The sequence below is a fragment of the Acomys russatus genome, chromosome 32, assembly GCF_903995435.1.
Source record: "Acomys russatus chromosome 32, mAcoRus1.1, whole genome shotgun sequence".
Classification (NCBI taxonomy): domain Eukaryota; kingdom Metazoa; phylum Chordata; class Mammalia; order Rodentia; family Muridae; genus Acomys; species Acomys russatus.
The window spans coordinates 8597919-8613527 of NC_067168.1; the positions used below are offsets into that span (position 1 = coordinate 8597919).

The window sequence follows — 15609 nt, forward strand, 5'->3', positions numbered from 1 at the left end:
GGAGTGTCACATTGTAACCCAGTGTAATTCACACTGTTGCTCCAAACTAGCATTCGGATTGCTGCAATCCTCCTGCTGTAGTCTCCCAGGTTTGCGACAACATGGCTGGCTTTTGAGTTTTGGAGGACAGAGGAACACCACAACATAAGCCAGCAACTTTGACTGGGGCTCATCCAGGATCGGGAAGGGTTCCCTATGCCTGTCAGCAGTGAGGTTAGGTGACCTGAAAGGAATCGAAGATAAAACATCTTCAGTGGTATGTGTTGAAGCATAATTGTGACTTTTTTCATGCCAGTGATGGCTGGAACAGGAGCAGTGGCAACGGGGTTTTTAGAGGGAGTGAGAGATGGGCCCCTGCACTGAACTTATAGCAGAGACCAAGGTGAGGTCAGTAGACAGAGAAAGGACATGTTCACTGGTGGCATGTCAAGTGATCAGACAACAGCTGGAGGATGGTGGAGGCTGAGACATTGAGGGCAGAGCTTCTTGCTGAAAGACTCAGCAGGGTTCTTGCCAAAACTTTATTTTACAAGGAAGTACACATTTGGGTGTAGGGTTAGGGTTAGGCAAGAATGGCCAAGCAAAACAACAACAACAATAACAAAACCAAAAACAAACAAACAAAAAAACCAAAAACAAACAACTTTTTTTTCCCTGAAGGTACAAGGGTACAATAAATGGGGTGATGTAATCAGATCTGAGAGGAAGTGACTCTAGGAAGGTTGGAGACGGTGGGCTGGAATGAGCAGCAGAAACAACTTCAGGAGTTCACGCACAAGAGGATGATGACCCATCCCAAGGTAGAATGAAGCATCAACTCGAGAATAGTTTATGCTATGAAATGGATTCGGTGACTCTGAAAGTGGAGGAAGAGAAGGGGCCCTGGATGACGTCATCCTACAGCTTCTGGGCCCAGGCACTGGTAATGGGGGTCACAGCAGGGGCTGTCAGCTTTAGCCCAGGTAGCTGGAACAGAAAGACCCTGAGTGTCCGCGTCACACGTGCAAGGACTCTGCCTGCATTACTATTGGAGTTGGCAACGCCGAAGCAGATAGGATTATATACCTGTAACAGGAATTCCTGTAAACACACATGCATATACACACACAAATCAAAACTCTTAAATTTTGCATATGGATGGGAAGGAGCAGTACATGGGAATCTCTTATCATAGAGATTTATAGATCTCAGATTAGGACTTGCCAAGGTGGGGCTGGTTAAGAGCACTGGCTGCTCTTCCAAAGGTCATGAACTCAATTCCCAGCAACCACATGATGGCTCACAATCATCTATAATGAGATCTCGTGCCCTCTTCTGCCTACAGGTGTTACATGCAGGCAGAACACTGTATATATAACAAATAAATAAATAAATCATTTTTAAAAAGATAATTTCTGAGATATGAGCCAAGTGGGCTTAGTGGTAAAGACACTTGTCATTAAGCCTAAGGAGATGAATTTGAGAGAGAATCAACTCCCATAAGTTGTTCTCTGATCTTCCCATGGCCTCTCTCTGTCTCTCAGACTGAGAAGTCTCATGGTTGGTGGAGTATCTCCCTAACAAGCACCAGGCTCTGGGTTCGATCGTCAGCACTGCCTAAGCCAGTGTCTATGATCTCAGCACTCTAGAAGACAGAAGCAGAAGGAGAAGTTCAAAGTCTCCAGAGGGATTACATACGTGTATGAAATTACCAAAGAACTAACTGAATTTTAAAAAGGAAGTTCAAGGTCATTCTCAGATACAAGCAAATTCCAGGTCTGCCTGTGATATATGAGACCCTGTGTGAAATAGGTGATGGGTGTAGGGGGATGAGGGGCAGGAAAGGGGGTGGGTCAAAGCAAGCTCTAGAGCTTAAGACCTGTAAATATGGAATGAGTTTGGCTCACAGAGACAGCTCCTTCTACTATGTTTGGTGATGGCATATGCAGTTTCCAAAATTGTCATCTGTTCGTGTTTCCATGATTTTATCCAATAATAACACTAATGGTGGGCATTATTTATTTATTATATATATAATATATTATATATATAGTAAGTGCTTTACCACTGAGCTATATCTTAGGCTCTGTAGGCACTACTTAATGAGAAAGCTACTGTACTTAACACTAGGAATCCAAACAATAGTCTACTGTGCCTTCCAAGAGTGTACAGGCCAACTAGAGAATACATGTAAGTAGACATAGGTGGAAAAAGTACAATATGTATTGTGGGAGATATTTGTACCATGGGTGTTAAGAGAACTGAGTTGTGCCTGGGATTTACCACTAGGGGGGTTAGGAAAAATTCTTGGAGAGGACAAGTGGGCTTTGTTCTGAAGGAATAATTGGGTTTAGCCTGGCTGTGCTCCAGTGTAGTAAATAGCAGAGAGTGTGTGTTTGGGGACACAAAAGCCCTTCAGAATGACTTACATGTAAAGGAGGAGACATGGAGGAAGGCCATGGGTAGAAATGAGATTGGACAGCTGGGCACGGAGAGGAGGGAGACACCAGTGGCTCAGTTTGTGGACTTGAGCATACTGGGTGATCACATAACCAGTGAAAAGGCTTAAAAAATAATAACAGAAAGACAAAAGAAATAATCCACTCTGCTAGTGAAACAAGAACAACCAGTTTTGTGAAAGGTGGCTAGATCCAGGATCTTACTGATGTCACTCTCGGGGCATGTAGGGGTCCAGGGGAAGCCACTCTAAGGGGTTTGGACTTTCTACTGATGGTCGTGGAGAATCACTCACTGTTGAGAGTTTTAAATCTAGACGAGTGGTTATGATCATGTAAGATCTGCGGTGATAGTGGCCTCGGAAAAAAAGAAAAAGATGATGCTGGTAGGTAGGAAGAGAGATGTGCAGCTAGAAGCAAAGGAACTAAGCAGACTAACGTGAGGGACCAAGGGAAGAAAAGCCTCATGGACAGATTAGTCACAAAGGGAATGTGAATAAAATGCCTCCCACTGACTTGCAAACAGGTTTTTATTTTTATTTTTGTTTTTGTTTTTCTAGACAGGGTTTCCCTGTGTTAGCCTTGGCTATCCTAGACTCACTTTGTAGACCAGACTGGCTTCAAACTCACAGCAATTGGCCTTCCTCTGCCTGTGTGGGTTAGTTTTCTGGCAACTTCATGCAAGCTAGAGTCATGTGAGAGGGAACTTCAATTAAGAAAATACCTCATCACGTTGGCCTACGTAGGCAAGCCTATGAGACATTTTCTTTTCTTTTCTTTCTTTCTCCCCCCCCCCCCCACTTTGTAGACCAGGGTGGCCTTGAACTCACATCGATCCACCTGCCTCTGCCTCCTGAGTACTGAGTGCCACTACCTGGCCAAAAACAGGTTTTTAATCTGTTAAATTCAAAGTTAAGAAAAGAAGGTAGGCAAAATACATAGTGGTCTTCATTTTTTTTCCTTTAAAGAGACATATTATTTTTATTTTATGTGTATGGGCTCTGTGCTTGTAGGTATATCTGTGTACCACAGGCATGCAGGGCCTGTGGAGCCCAAATAGGGTGTGAGATTCCCCTGGAACTGGAGTGAAAGACCATCATTAGCCACCATGTGCTCATAACTGCTGTGCCTTCTCCCCAGCCCCCTGATCTTCATTTTAAAAAGCCAACTGTTTCTGTTTTTGTCCTGCACAAGTGTATAGAACCATGTGTGACTGCAGTATGTTTGGGTCCAGTGAGCCAGAGGTCCATGCTAGGCATCATCTCCATCTGCTTTCTACTACTGTGGTAAAATGCCAACCAAAACACAGCTTATTATTTCATCTCCCAGTCCACCATCAAGGGAAGACAGGGCAAGAACTCAGAACAGGAACTGAAGGCAGGCGCTGATGCAGACGTCATGGACAATGGCCATGCTTACTTGTTTTGTTCACCTTGGCATGTTCACTTTGCTTTCTTATATTCTCTGGGATTACCTGCCCAGGAATGGCACTTTCCACAGTGGACTGGGTCCTTCCATATCAATCATCAATTAAGAAATGCCTCAGCCAGGCATGGTGGTGCATGCCTTTAATTCCAGCACTTAGGAGGCAGAGGCAGGTGGATAGATGTGAGTTCAAGGCCAGCCTGGTCTACAAAGTGAGGAAAAAAAAAAAAGAAAAAAAGAAAATGTCTCATAGGCTTGCCTATAGGCCAATTCGTTTTCTTAATTGAAGTTCCTCTCAGATGACTCTAGCGTGCATAAAGTTGCCAGAAAACCAACCCACACAGGCATCTTCGTCAGCCTTTCACCATCTTATTTTTTGTAACTGGGTCTCATTTGCCTCCACCCTCCTCTCTCACCCCAGCACCCGGATTATAGAAAAAAGCTCTGCTTCTGGTTTTAGTTCATTCTACAGCCTTTTACATATTTGAGATTTATCTCTAGGCAATCTGCAGCTAAATTTCTGTGATTGTTATGAATTACTTCCTTTTTTTGGTTTTTCTTCCTCTTTTTAGCTTCCCTACTTTTATTTACTACTTGTGAATTTTAAATGTTCTTAGCGGAAGGTAGTCTTTTCATTAAGCCAACTGTGTAGTCTCTGAATGTCTGATCTCCCCCACCATTGGGATGGTGTGGGTTGAACCCAGGGCCTCTCATCCTCGGCAAGTACTCTACCATGGAGTTAAGGGCCAGCTGTCCTTGTGAAACAGGGTGCTACTAACTGACTAGGCTGGTCTGGAACTTGCAGTCTCCCGAGTCGCTGAAATCACAAGCATGAGGCACCAGGCCCAGTTTGAATTCCTGAAACTTGTCTCCTCTAAGAATCTTCAAGACTTTTGTCACCCTATGGTCCGACGACATTTTTGAGGAGTTGGCCCTCTCGCTGCCTGAACCACCTTGCCACCTCCTTATTTTGTTTTTTCAGTAGCTTCTTTTTTTTTTGTGAAGGTGATGTTTGTCTTCAAATTTGCATAGAAATGTAATATTTAATTTTAAAAAATAACTTATATATGACCTTATAAAGACAATAAAATTAAACAAACAGAAAGATAATGCAGAGCAGTTGGCTTAGTCCAATAAAAACCAGCCTAAAAGGATTATCACTATTTTGAGGCTAGCGTAGGCTACATGGAGAGTTCCAGGGCAGCCTGGTTACAAACGCACTGAGGTTCTCCTGAGTCCAAATAAACGACAACAAAAGGGGTTGAGTGGAAATACAGAGTCTGTAAGAAAAATATGACATCGGCAATGGGAGGCGAGTCAGGGAAGAAGAAAACCCTCCAAGGGCCGAACAGGAAGTTGACACAGGCAGGTGGGGAGCTGCGTGGGGACCACAAGCCTGGCTTCCTGGCAGTGCCACCCTGAGCCTCGCACGCGAGTCCCTCCGCAATACTCTTGTCCTACTCTTAACTTTCCTCCAACTGACTCTTCGCTGTGCACATCCAGAGGATCCGCACTGCGGGACTGGAAACAACTGCGAGGAAGGGAACTTCGTGTGGGGCCACCTGCGGCATGCTCCTAGCCCGAACGCGGCGGGGGCGTCTGTTCTCCGATCCTGAGGCCACTCCTGAGGCCCCGCCCATCCTATGCCTCACGCTGTTAAGCCCCTCCCTTTCCCAGCACCCATTCGACCCTCTGGCATCTTGAGGCCCTATTCCGCGGGGTCCCCACTTGAGTCCTCTTCCCAAGGCTTCTTTATTCCCAAAACCCCACGCCTTCTCGGTCCTCCCTGCCCTACTCCCTTGGGCCCCGCCCCGCCCAGCCCTCGGGCCTCAAGACCCCGCCACGCCTCTTCCACTGAAGACCCGCCCTTTCTCCCTCCGCCCCGCCCCTCGCCCAACAAGCCCCGCCTCCGACCCCGCCTCCCGCCCCCTTGGGCGCTCCGTAGCAGTGACGTGTACGGCAGGCTGGGCACTCAGCGGGGCTCTCGGGGCGGCGGGCGGAGACCAATCCGTGGTCTGTCCCAGCAGGAAGCGAATCCCGGCCGCCGTCGTCTCCGGTGCTCGCCCTCGGCCGCTGCGTCGCGCTCTACCTTCGCGCCCGCAGCCCGGCAGACTCTCCACCGCCGCGACCCCTCGCGCACCTGCCTCGCCGGGTGAGTGTGGGCGCTTGCCCGCCTGCCTGTCCTCGCCGCCCTGGCCCCTGCTCTGCTGGGCGAGGACCGGAGCGCCGCTGGCTTTCCCTTCTCGGGCCGGCGGGTCGCCTGTCACCTGACGCTGCTGCGTCCCTAGTCCCCGGAGTCAGTCCCACCCGACACTGCGAGATGGTTTTATTTTCCGCTTTGGAAGCACAGTGAAAATTCCACAGACTAGTTTGTTGTCAGAAGTAAAGATCAAATGATGCCATTAATAATTTAGCCATGTCGAAGACCATGGTGGCATTCTACAAAGCTGGAATTTTAGTTCCTAAGCAGTCTAGTGTCTGGAGTGTGAGTTTCACGGATGGATGTGTTGTTGAAAAATAACTTCGTTATTTAATTCAAAACGCCTTAAACTAATTAAAGCGTGGTAGTTCTGGGTTGTATTCTTAAATAGGAAATAATTTGATAAGGCCATTCTTAGATAATCCATGTCAGGAATTTTTACACAGAGTTACATTTTATCTGGCAGAAAGTATGTAGGGCAGGGCTATTTAAATCCTAATGTGGAGATATTGTTGGGGCTCTACACAAACGCTGCTCGGTTTTTCATATGCGTTGAATAAAACTTTCGTTTGCTCTCGTGTTACGGTTGCATGGTGTTCATATATAGTGAGCTTGAGATTTTTAACAGCTCTTGAGGCTCATCTGTAACTATCTGCACACCATAAAATGTGAGTCTTTAGCTTGGTGGTGGTCATGGTACAAAGGTTGGCCGCAGAACAGCAGCATTTCTCTACAAATTAACTCAACTTCAAGGCGTCTTGGCTTGTGGTTTTCCAACTGGGAAATGTTTAGTGAGAAAGGGTTACCTTAGTGCCCTCTAGCATTAATTTTAGAAATAGCCACAAATGTTACAAGGGGGCCAGAGGAAGAGCAAGAAACAATGCAGCTCTTCAGAACGGCTCATTGACTTTTAAATGCCGTTCATTTTTGGTGTTTGCTGTAAAACAGGAGTAAACATGCACAGTGGTAAACAGAAATCACTTTAGTCTGACGTGTGATCTGTTACCTATTTTTTCCACTTCCTTTTAAGTTTTGTTCTTGTTTTCAAAAGTTACTTGTAAAAACGAGGCACAGAATATGGTTATTATTGTGATTAAAGGTACAGTTAAAAAGCTATATAGTATAGAATTTACATATGGTCTTTAGTACCTAGACACATAAGCAAAGTGAACAACTGTGCTAATAATGGAAACTACAATAACGTATTAAAACAAAGATGGTAGGTTGTAGTCTATGGGGGCTTATCTGAAAGGGATTTTCCCCTGTTTACACGATCAAGTTTTAAAATAACAGTGGCCAGGAAATCTGGGAGAGGCCAAAGGCTCTTCTCCCATCCTGTTGTTACTTTGCCTGGAGTCTGCGGTAGATCATTCATTGTTTGGACAACTGGTCTGTATCTAGGTTTTGAAAGGCCTTTAGACAGTTTTAAAGATTTCTACCACACGAGCTCTGAGTAAACACATAAGCATTCCACATTAAAAATATTTTCCCTTTTTTTTTCCCTAAAAAAAAAAAAAAAACAAGACAAAACACTTTTTCTTGGTGCTTAGAGCTTCCCTGTAAAAAAAAGTCAGGTTTGGACATGTAATTCAGTGTGTAGAGCTCTTGCTTAGTGTATGTGAGGCCCTGGGTATTAAAGTTTTAATTTTTTCTGTATTAGAACGTTTTATGTAAACATGAAAGATTGAAAACAGCATTAGAATTTGAGTAAATCTCACAGTACAGTGGTAAGTCCCAGAAAGAGATACTTTGTAACAGTTGTGAACAGGCAATTTAGTAGCCGTGTGGCACACACAAACTGAAGGTTTGAATTACAAAATAACTTTCCTAGGAGATGGTCTTGTTCTTTCACGGAGGACAAGCCAGAGGCTCAGAGAATTAAATACTAGCAAGTAGCTTTGGAAGGGCAAAGTCCGGACTCTCTGGATACGTATGGGAATCTTCTGACAGCAAAACCCACTTCCCCTTTCACCAGAAGTTGCCTTGATTTCTGTCCACTTGGTGAACTATTGAGAGACCTTTGTCGAACTGGTCTGGAAATTGGAAGCCGGTAGCCTGGATAAACTGTGATAGGCCATGTGCACGGAGTCTAGAACTGAGAATTCTATATCCTGTTTCTCAAGGCCTTAAGCAGCCACCCAATGCTGTGACATCATTTCTGGTGTGGTTCTATCTTGTAATAACTATTATGTGCTTTTCATTTTGATGGGCTTATAGGAATTAACGCTGCAATCTAATCCTGGATTGATTTCATTGTAGCTGAGCAGTGTATGGTGTTTCTGTTTAGGATAGAACTTCAGTTTTTTTTCCTTCAGGTGAGCTAGACTGTTGCTCCTAAATACAGTAGCTCTCTCTTGAATGCTATTCAGCTAACTCTAAACATGCTTTAAGATTAAGATACCTACGCCTCTGTGATGCTCAGCAGGTGAAAGCACTTATTTGGAACCCTGATAACCTGAGTTCTGGTTCTCGTGAGAAACAACTTCTGTGAACTGTCCTCTGCCACACATATGCCATGGCACATAGCCATGGACGGATAACTGTAATTTAAGAAATAAAAATAATAAAGATTAAGACATCCTCCTATCTCCACTTCCTGAATGCCGGCATTATAAGCTTTCAGCTCTGCCCTTGTGTATATGGTTGGTACTGGGATCAAACCTAGCTCTGTGTTAGGCAGACAGTGCATCAGGCGAACTGCATCTTTAGACCAGGATACTATTTATTTATTTATTATTGCGTGTGTATAATTTGTGTGTGCACATACATAGTATACCTGTGAAAGGACAGTTTTGTGTGGAGTCAGTTTTGGTCAAATTCATGTCATCATGTTTGCCTTGCAAGTGTTTTTTTTTTTTTTTTTAAACCTGCATCTTACTACCTCCAAACCCCACTACCCCTTTTGAGATAAGGTTTCACTATGTAGCCTTGACTTGATGTGTAGACAGACCTGGCTGTCTTCGACCCACTGGGATACACTTACCTCTGCCTCCTGAGTGCTGGAATTAAAGGTGTATACCAGCACACCCAGCTTATACAGTGTCTTTTGGTCAGAATGGTTCATGGCTTTTAAAAGACAATTTACCTTATTATTTCTCTCTCTCTCTCTCTCTCTCTCTCTCTCTCTCTCTCTCTATCTCTATCTCTATCTCTGTCTCTCTCTCCACATAAATATGGATGTCTGTAGAGACCAAAGGAAGGTATCACACCACATAGACCTGGAGCTAGAGATGGTTGTGAGCTGCCTGACTTGGGTGCTAGGAACTCTGGAAGAACAGCAAGTGCTCTTAACCTCTGAGCCATCTCTTCAGCTGCCTCCCAATTTTTTTTTTTAATAGCTCAAGCTTCCAGAGTATGACTTGAGCTGTAATCCACCTAAAGGAATGACACGGAAGAGTTTTTTTTTTTTTTTTTTTTAGATGTGTAGAAAAATGCAGGGAAGGGTGAGCTGGGGACTATCTGTATAGGAACTGCTAAGAATTTGCATCCAAGAATACTCATGATCTAATGTAAGAGAAAAATCATCCAGTGGCTTAAATACGTATCATTAATGTTTGATTGGTAATATGGCTTGGTTTTCTTTTGGGAGGAGATAAGGGTATAGATAATTAACAACTAACCACAGTTAAGTGACTTAAGAGTTCTATTTTTGAGGCATTAGTGTTTAGAGGTACCAGGATTACTTGTGTTTGTAACAATATGCTTTTATTTGATAGATGTTTTTTAAGTGGGCTGGTATCTTAAAGCATAAAGATTAGTCTAGCAGTACCATGGAGATTTGAGAAATCACCCCAAATCCACCCAAAATTTCCTGTGTGAGTGCTGAAGCCTAGGAACTGAAACCCAGGCCACAGCTCCACCATCTTGAGAAATCTTGCTGGTGTTAAGAAGAGAAGAGATAATTGGCTGTGCAGAAAGCATGCGTCAAGTGAAACCAAAACACCGAAGCACATTCCTTCAGTGCATATTCACATAGGGTGAATGCTAACTAACACTCATGCTGAGTAATGTGCACTGGGGAAGCTCCCGGCAAAAACACAGGCATCTTTTGTCTATGTGGGTTACATCACTTGTTATTGTATTTGAAAGTAGCCATGGAGAGAGGGTTCATCAGTTAAGGGCACTTGTTGCTCTTCCAGAGGACCAGAATTCGGTTCTCAGCATCCTCGTGGGGTGGCTCACCGGCAAATCCATCTCCAGGGGATTTAGTGCCCTCTTTGAACTGCTGCAGACATCCTCACATATGTAGAATATACTCACACAGACACATACACATAAACAAAAATATGCATAGTCTTTTTATTTTTTTCCAAGACAGTGTTTCTCTGTGGAACAGCTTTAGCTGTCCTGGAGCTCGCTCTGTAGACCAGGGTGGCCTGGAACTCACAGAGATCTGCCTGCCTCTGCCTCCCAAGTGCTGGGATTAAAGGAGTGCGCCACTACCGCCCAGCCCAGCTACATATTCTTAATTTAAACTGACTAACCTTTACAAGGTGAGCTCTGTCGTGTGGCAGAGTTTTGGTTATGATGGATCCTTGGATCTGGGAAATATCAAGATTGGCAGATAAGTTGATGGGAAGATAAATTGAAACCATATGTTTAAGGTCTACACACAGGTTCAGAGGCATGAGGCGTGGTGGCATGACCTTGTAGTTCAGGTGCATGGGAGGCTGATAAGGCAGGAGAATTGAAGTCAGGTTTTTGCAGCAGATCTGGACACTACAACTGGGTGTGGCGGGACCTGTCTCAAATTCTAACACTCAGGAGGTAGAGGCAGGAAGTTCCCTGTGAGTCTGAGGCCAGCCCTGGCTATGTGAGATCTTCTCTTATGCCTCCCCACCCCTTTCCCAGGTTAAAATTGGAAGGTGTTTATGCCAAAAGTGAATATCTTCCTTTGTAACATATATAATAAATATAATAGAATTTATAATAGTAAGTAGTAAAAACTCATAATAAATATAATTTATAATATATAGGTATACAAAATGTAAAAAATTATTTATATATGAAACTTGAAAAGGTCAGGTAGTCCCTTAGAAGCATTTCTGGGGATGGATTTTCTCTGTATTCCCAAGGCTCTCCCTAGCAGGATTTCTCTTCTTCCTACTGTCAGGATTAATCTGTCAGCAAGTAACTTACTCCACATTATTATTTTAATACAGATACTTCAAATTGTGAAAAATCAAGGTCAGTAAATTCTGCCTTTTTTTTTTTTTAAGAGTCTTGCCATGTAGCCAGGCTAGTCTTCAACTTGCCACTCTCCTGTCTCTCCCTCTTGTGCTGGGATTACAGGTGTGTACTCACAGGCTTTGCAGCTGCAGGCTCTTTTATTTGTTTTTTAATGGCAGGTAGATATCACAAAGTTCTGACACTTGTGATATAGCTACAGACAGATTGATAATGAACTTTTCTGTTTAGAGAGTTTATCACGAAAATCAACAACTGGCTAAAAATACAGGAGAAAATGCTCTGGAGAAAAGTTGCAAATAACTTTTATTAGTTTATTGGTGTTGATCTAATGGTTATGAATCTTTTGGTAAGGTATCACTAAAGACTCTGTGTGTGTGTGTGTGTGTGTGTGTGTGTGTGTGTGTGTGTTTGTGTCCTTATGTCTTGATTGATTTAAAAATATTTGAGTGCCTGGAGAACTGACTCACCAGTACTCCCTGCCTTTTCGGAGGACCTAAGTTCACTTCCCAGCATCCACCCCAGGCAGTTCCTCAAGTACCTGCGGCTTCAGTTCCAGCAGACCCAGTGTTGTCTTTCGGCCTCAGGGCACTTGTACACAAATCACACGCAAATCACACACAAATCACACACACACACACACACACACACACACACACTGAGTGTTCATTGGAGATCAGGCGTTGTTCTGAGTCCCGAGGATACAGTGATTATAGCTAGGCCAAGTTCTTGTGCTGAATGACATTTCATTGTTGTTTTGAATTAAGTTAATTATAGACTTTTCATTCCAGTATGTAATCAACAGGGCTGACTCCAAAGTTGGGAAACAGACAGTTGTCAAAGCAGTGTAATTTGAGGGCTACTGAAAGACTTATTTGCCCTAAAATATTCTCCTCCTGGAGACGCCCAGTCCACTCGGGTATAGGCCTGTTTTATCTTGGGCTGCACATAAATACCAGGATGTTTCATTACTCATCACAGTATCAGGATACGAGGCAAGGAAAATAAATAGGACCCAGGGCCCATGTGTTGGTGGAAGAGGAGGCAATGTGATTTAAATTGTGCCTGTTGCTGATTGGGCTGTTGCTGCATGTCAGATACTACGTACGCCACAAGAGTAACTGAGGCACATTGGTTAGTCACACTGTCACTATCGGGGCTTGGCATTGTGACTCTTTTTACATATTGGGAAACTGAGACTGAGATAAGGAATTTGCTCAAGCTGGCAGCCACCCTTGTGGTACTGAGAGTATCGTAGGGTCAGAGGATGTGGACAGAGTACTCACTGTGTGTGGCAGCAGGTGGAAAGCAGAAAGCCTTGGTGAAGGAGGACAGTGGAGAGAGGAGAAAGGAGAGAGGGGTAGGGTAAGAGGGCATTCCTTGCTGCTTGTCTCTTCGGCTTCTGTCTCCCTGTGAAAGCCCGGGGGCCTCTGCATGGCATTAAACCATGAAGTTTATGGGTCTCCTTCACTAGTGAGAGACCACAGGCACACCCAAGAGGTCTTGGTTTTTGCTAATCATTAACTTGGTTAAATTAATTTATTTTGGTTTCAGTTTTCTCATTGTACAATGGAGGCAATGCTGTTTGACTGTTCTTTCTTTCATTCTTTCTTCTTCTTCTTTTCTTCTTCTTCTTCTTCTTCTTCTTCTTTTCTTTTCGGATTTTAATTGACTTTATTTCTGATTCTTTAATTGGCAGCAGTCTAGACGCAGACTAGTTCAGAATGTCCCCTAGTCGACCATTGTCTCTCCTTCCTTTACTCTTGCATAGTGGGGGACTTTTCATTCAAAAGGAAAAAAGAGAAAGAAAGAAAGAAGGAAAGAAAGAAAGAAAGAAAGAAAAAAAAAACTGTGTTAGAGAGTTTGGTAGATCTTGAAAGTGGCCACTGTTCATCTGAAATTTAGCTGTGCAACAGAATTACCCTGGGAGCTGGTAAAAACACAAAGAAGGTGAGGGCAGGGCCCAAGTGTCAGCATTTAATAAGCTTGCCTTTGATTTACAGGCATACCAACATTTGAGAAGTGCTGGCTTAAAGCTTTCTTCCTCCAGTTCTTAGCAAAGGCTTCGACAATGAAAGCAACTGGTTTGGATTATGCAGGAGATGTGGGGAAGAAGGAAGTGAAATATCCCTACCAGAATCCTTTCACTTAAAAAAAAAAAAATCCTACTTGAAAGTTACAGCATTTATTTATATTGTGTCAGGGCAATGCAGTGTTAAATTGTATAACTAAATTAGACTCTAAGGGTTATTAGCTTTAACCAGTTTTGTTTAGAGTGGATTAGTATGTAATATTTAAACTGAAAAAAAAAATTTAAAAAGCCTTAATTAGATTTCTTCAACGTGGAGTACTGAATAAGCAGAGACAGTGGAACTAGCCATGTCAGGGAAAATACTAATAGGAAAGAGGATTTTCCTTGATGATGCAAATGACATGAAGACAGTGTTTGCAGCTGTTAGGGAGCAAACAAGGGTAGCTAAGCACTGAGGGACTAGCACCAGTAAGAAGGACGCCCTGTGGAGGAGTGCCAGTGGGAGCTGTGGCTTTGCGGCAGAACTGCAGGAAGGGAGGTTCCCTCACCTCTGCCTTCAGGCCTTGGCCAGTGGCTTCCATTGGCAGAAGCCAGCTAGGGAGCTAAGAGATGCTCCCGGCAAGCTCATCCTCCCCAGAACAGCAGAGTAGAGAGAGGGTACAGCTGTGGGAGAGCAGATGGAGAGGAGCAAGGAGATTAATTAGAACCCCTGGGAACTGGCAGCATTCTCTTAGTGGACTTTAAATAGCTTGTTAGCATTGTGATGCATCTGTCAAATGCTTGGGACTACTTGTATATGACATAATAAAGATAGTTTATCCTATTTATCACCTATCTATCTGTCTATCTAAATGTCTATCTATCTATCTATCTATCTATCTATCTATCTATCTACATCTCCCAATGACAGAAATCATCTACATCTTTTTTTTTTTCCCCCGAGACAGGGTTTATCTGTGTATCCTTGGCTGTCCTAGACTTGCACTGTAGACCAGGCTGGCCTCGAATTTACAGGGATCCACCTGCCTCTGCCTCCCGAGTGCTGGGATTAAAGGCATGTGCCACCACGCCCAGCTCATCTACATCTTTTAAATAATTTTCATTGATATGTCATTATGCCTTTCTACACCTGTTACATAATTTTCATTACTATAGCACTTTTCATTATTGGCTAGTGTTGGTTTTAGTTGAACAAATGGATTTAAGTGAAAAACAGTCAAACAACCTTTAAATAACTAAACCTAGCAACTTCTTGGCAAGCACAGTCCTTTGCATCCTAAAGGTTGTATTTCTCACTTAGCTGGTCAGTGTTTGTTTGAGGCAGGGTTTCACTGTGTAGCGTGAGCTCTCCTGGAACTCCTGTTGTTTCTCCCTTCATGTGGAGACTATAAGTGTGAGCTGCTGTGCCTGGCTTTACTTGGACTTGTCTGACAGCAACCCACCTGATACAGTAACAGCTAAGAGAAGTAGAGCAATAAAAAATTATCTCCCCTGCTCACTCCAGCTTCTCCCAGTGAGTCTGTTCTCTGTGTGTCCTGGCTGTTGCCCCTAGTCAATGGTAATTCTAGAAGAGTTTGTTACTTTGGATACCTTGATGAAAGGCACTGAAGAAAGTTTCTCCCTTTAAAGAGATAGTACAAAAGGCTGTTAGGATATAGGCAATATTTCTCTCCACAGTAATAGATGATTCACGTTTTCTTCATTCTCTTGAGGGATCCACTGAAAAGGAAAGAGAAGCTCTGTCCAACAGCTTCCAGAAAAGGAAGAGCCACTGCATTAGATACGTTTTATGCTGCTGTGGCAGAGCACTGGACAGAAGTGACTTAAGGGAATGACTTACTTTGGCTCTCGGTTTGAGGGAGACAGTCCATCATGGGGAAGGTGTGGTGGTGGAAGCCTGAGGCAGCTAGTCACATGGCTTCTGCAGTCAGGAAGCAGAGGCAGAGTGCTGGTGCGAAGCTGGCTTCTTCCATTTACCCTTTAAATTCTGCCTGAGACCCTTGCTGCCCTATTCAGGGTGCGTTTCCCTTTCAGTTAAACCTTTCGGAAGGTTCTTCACTTTTATTTGTATGAGTGCAGGCATTTGTCTGTATGTATTTTTGTGCACCACATGCATGGTGTGCCCTTGGAGCCAGACAGTTTTAAGCTGCCATGTGGGTGCTGGGTATCAAACCCTGGTTCTTTGGAAGAACAACTGAGCTTTTACTCTAGTTCCCAGTTTAGTTATGTTTAATGAAGGTTAGCCATCACTGCCATATTGCCTAGTATTCTAGAATTGAGTAAATTAATCAGACAGCTGACTATAAGAATTTTGCCTACAGATAAAGGAT

General features: G+C 43.6%; 1 protein-coding gene across 4 annotated transcripts in view; it reads left to right on the forward strand.

Moving 5' to 3' along the window:
• Nucleotides 1-5832: 5832 nt before the first annotated feature.
• The window catches only part of Myo6 (myosin VI), a 133954-nt gene continuing 124177 nt past the window's right edge, over nucleotides 5833-15609 (forward strand). For 3 of the 4 annotated variants that reach the window (XM_051140676.1, XM_051140677.1, XM_051140678.1), the window contains exon 1: nucleotides 5834-6012. The gene's annotated coding sequence lies outside the window, so the exon portion shown is untranslated. Of the gene's footprint in view, nucleotides 6013-15609 lie in introns of all 4 variants that reach the window. The other variant, XM_051140675.1, reaches the window with a different exon arrangement.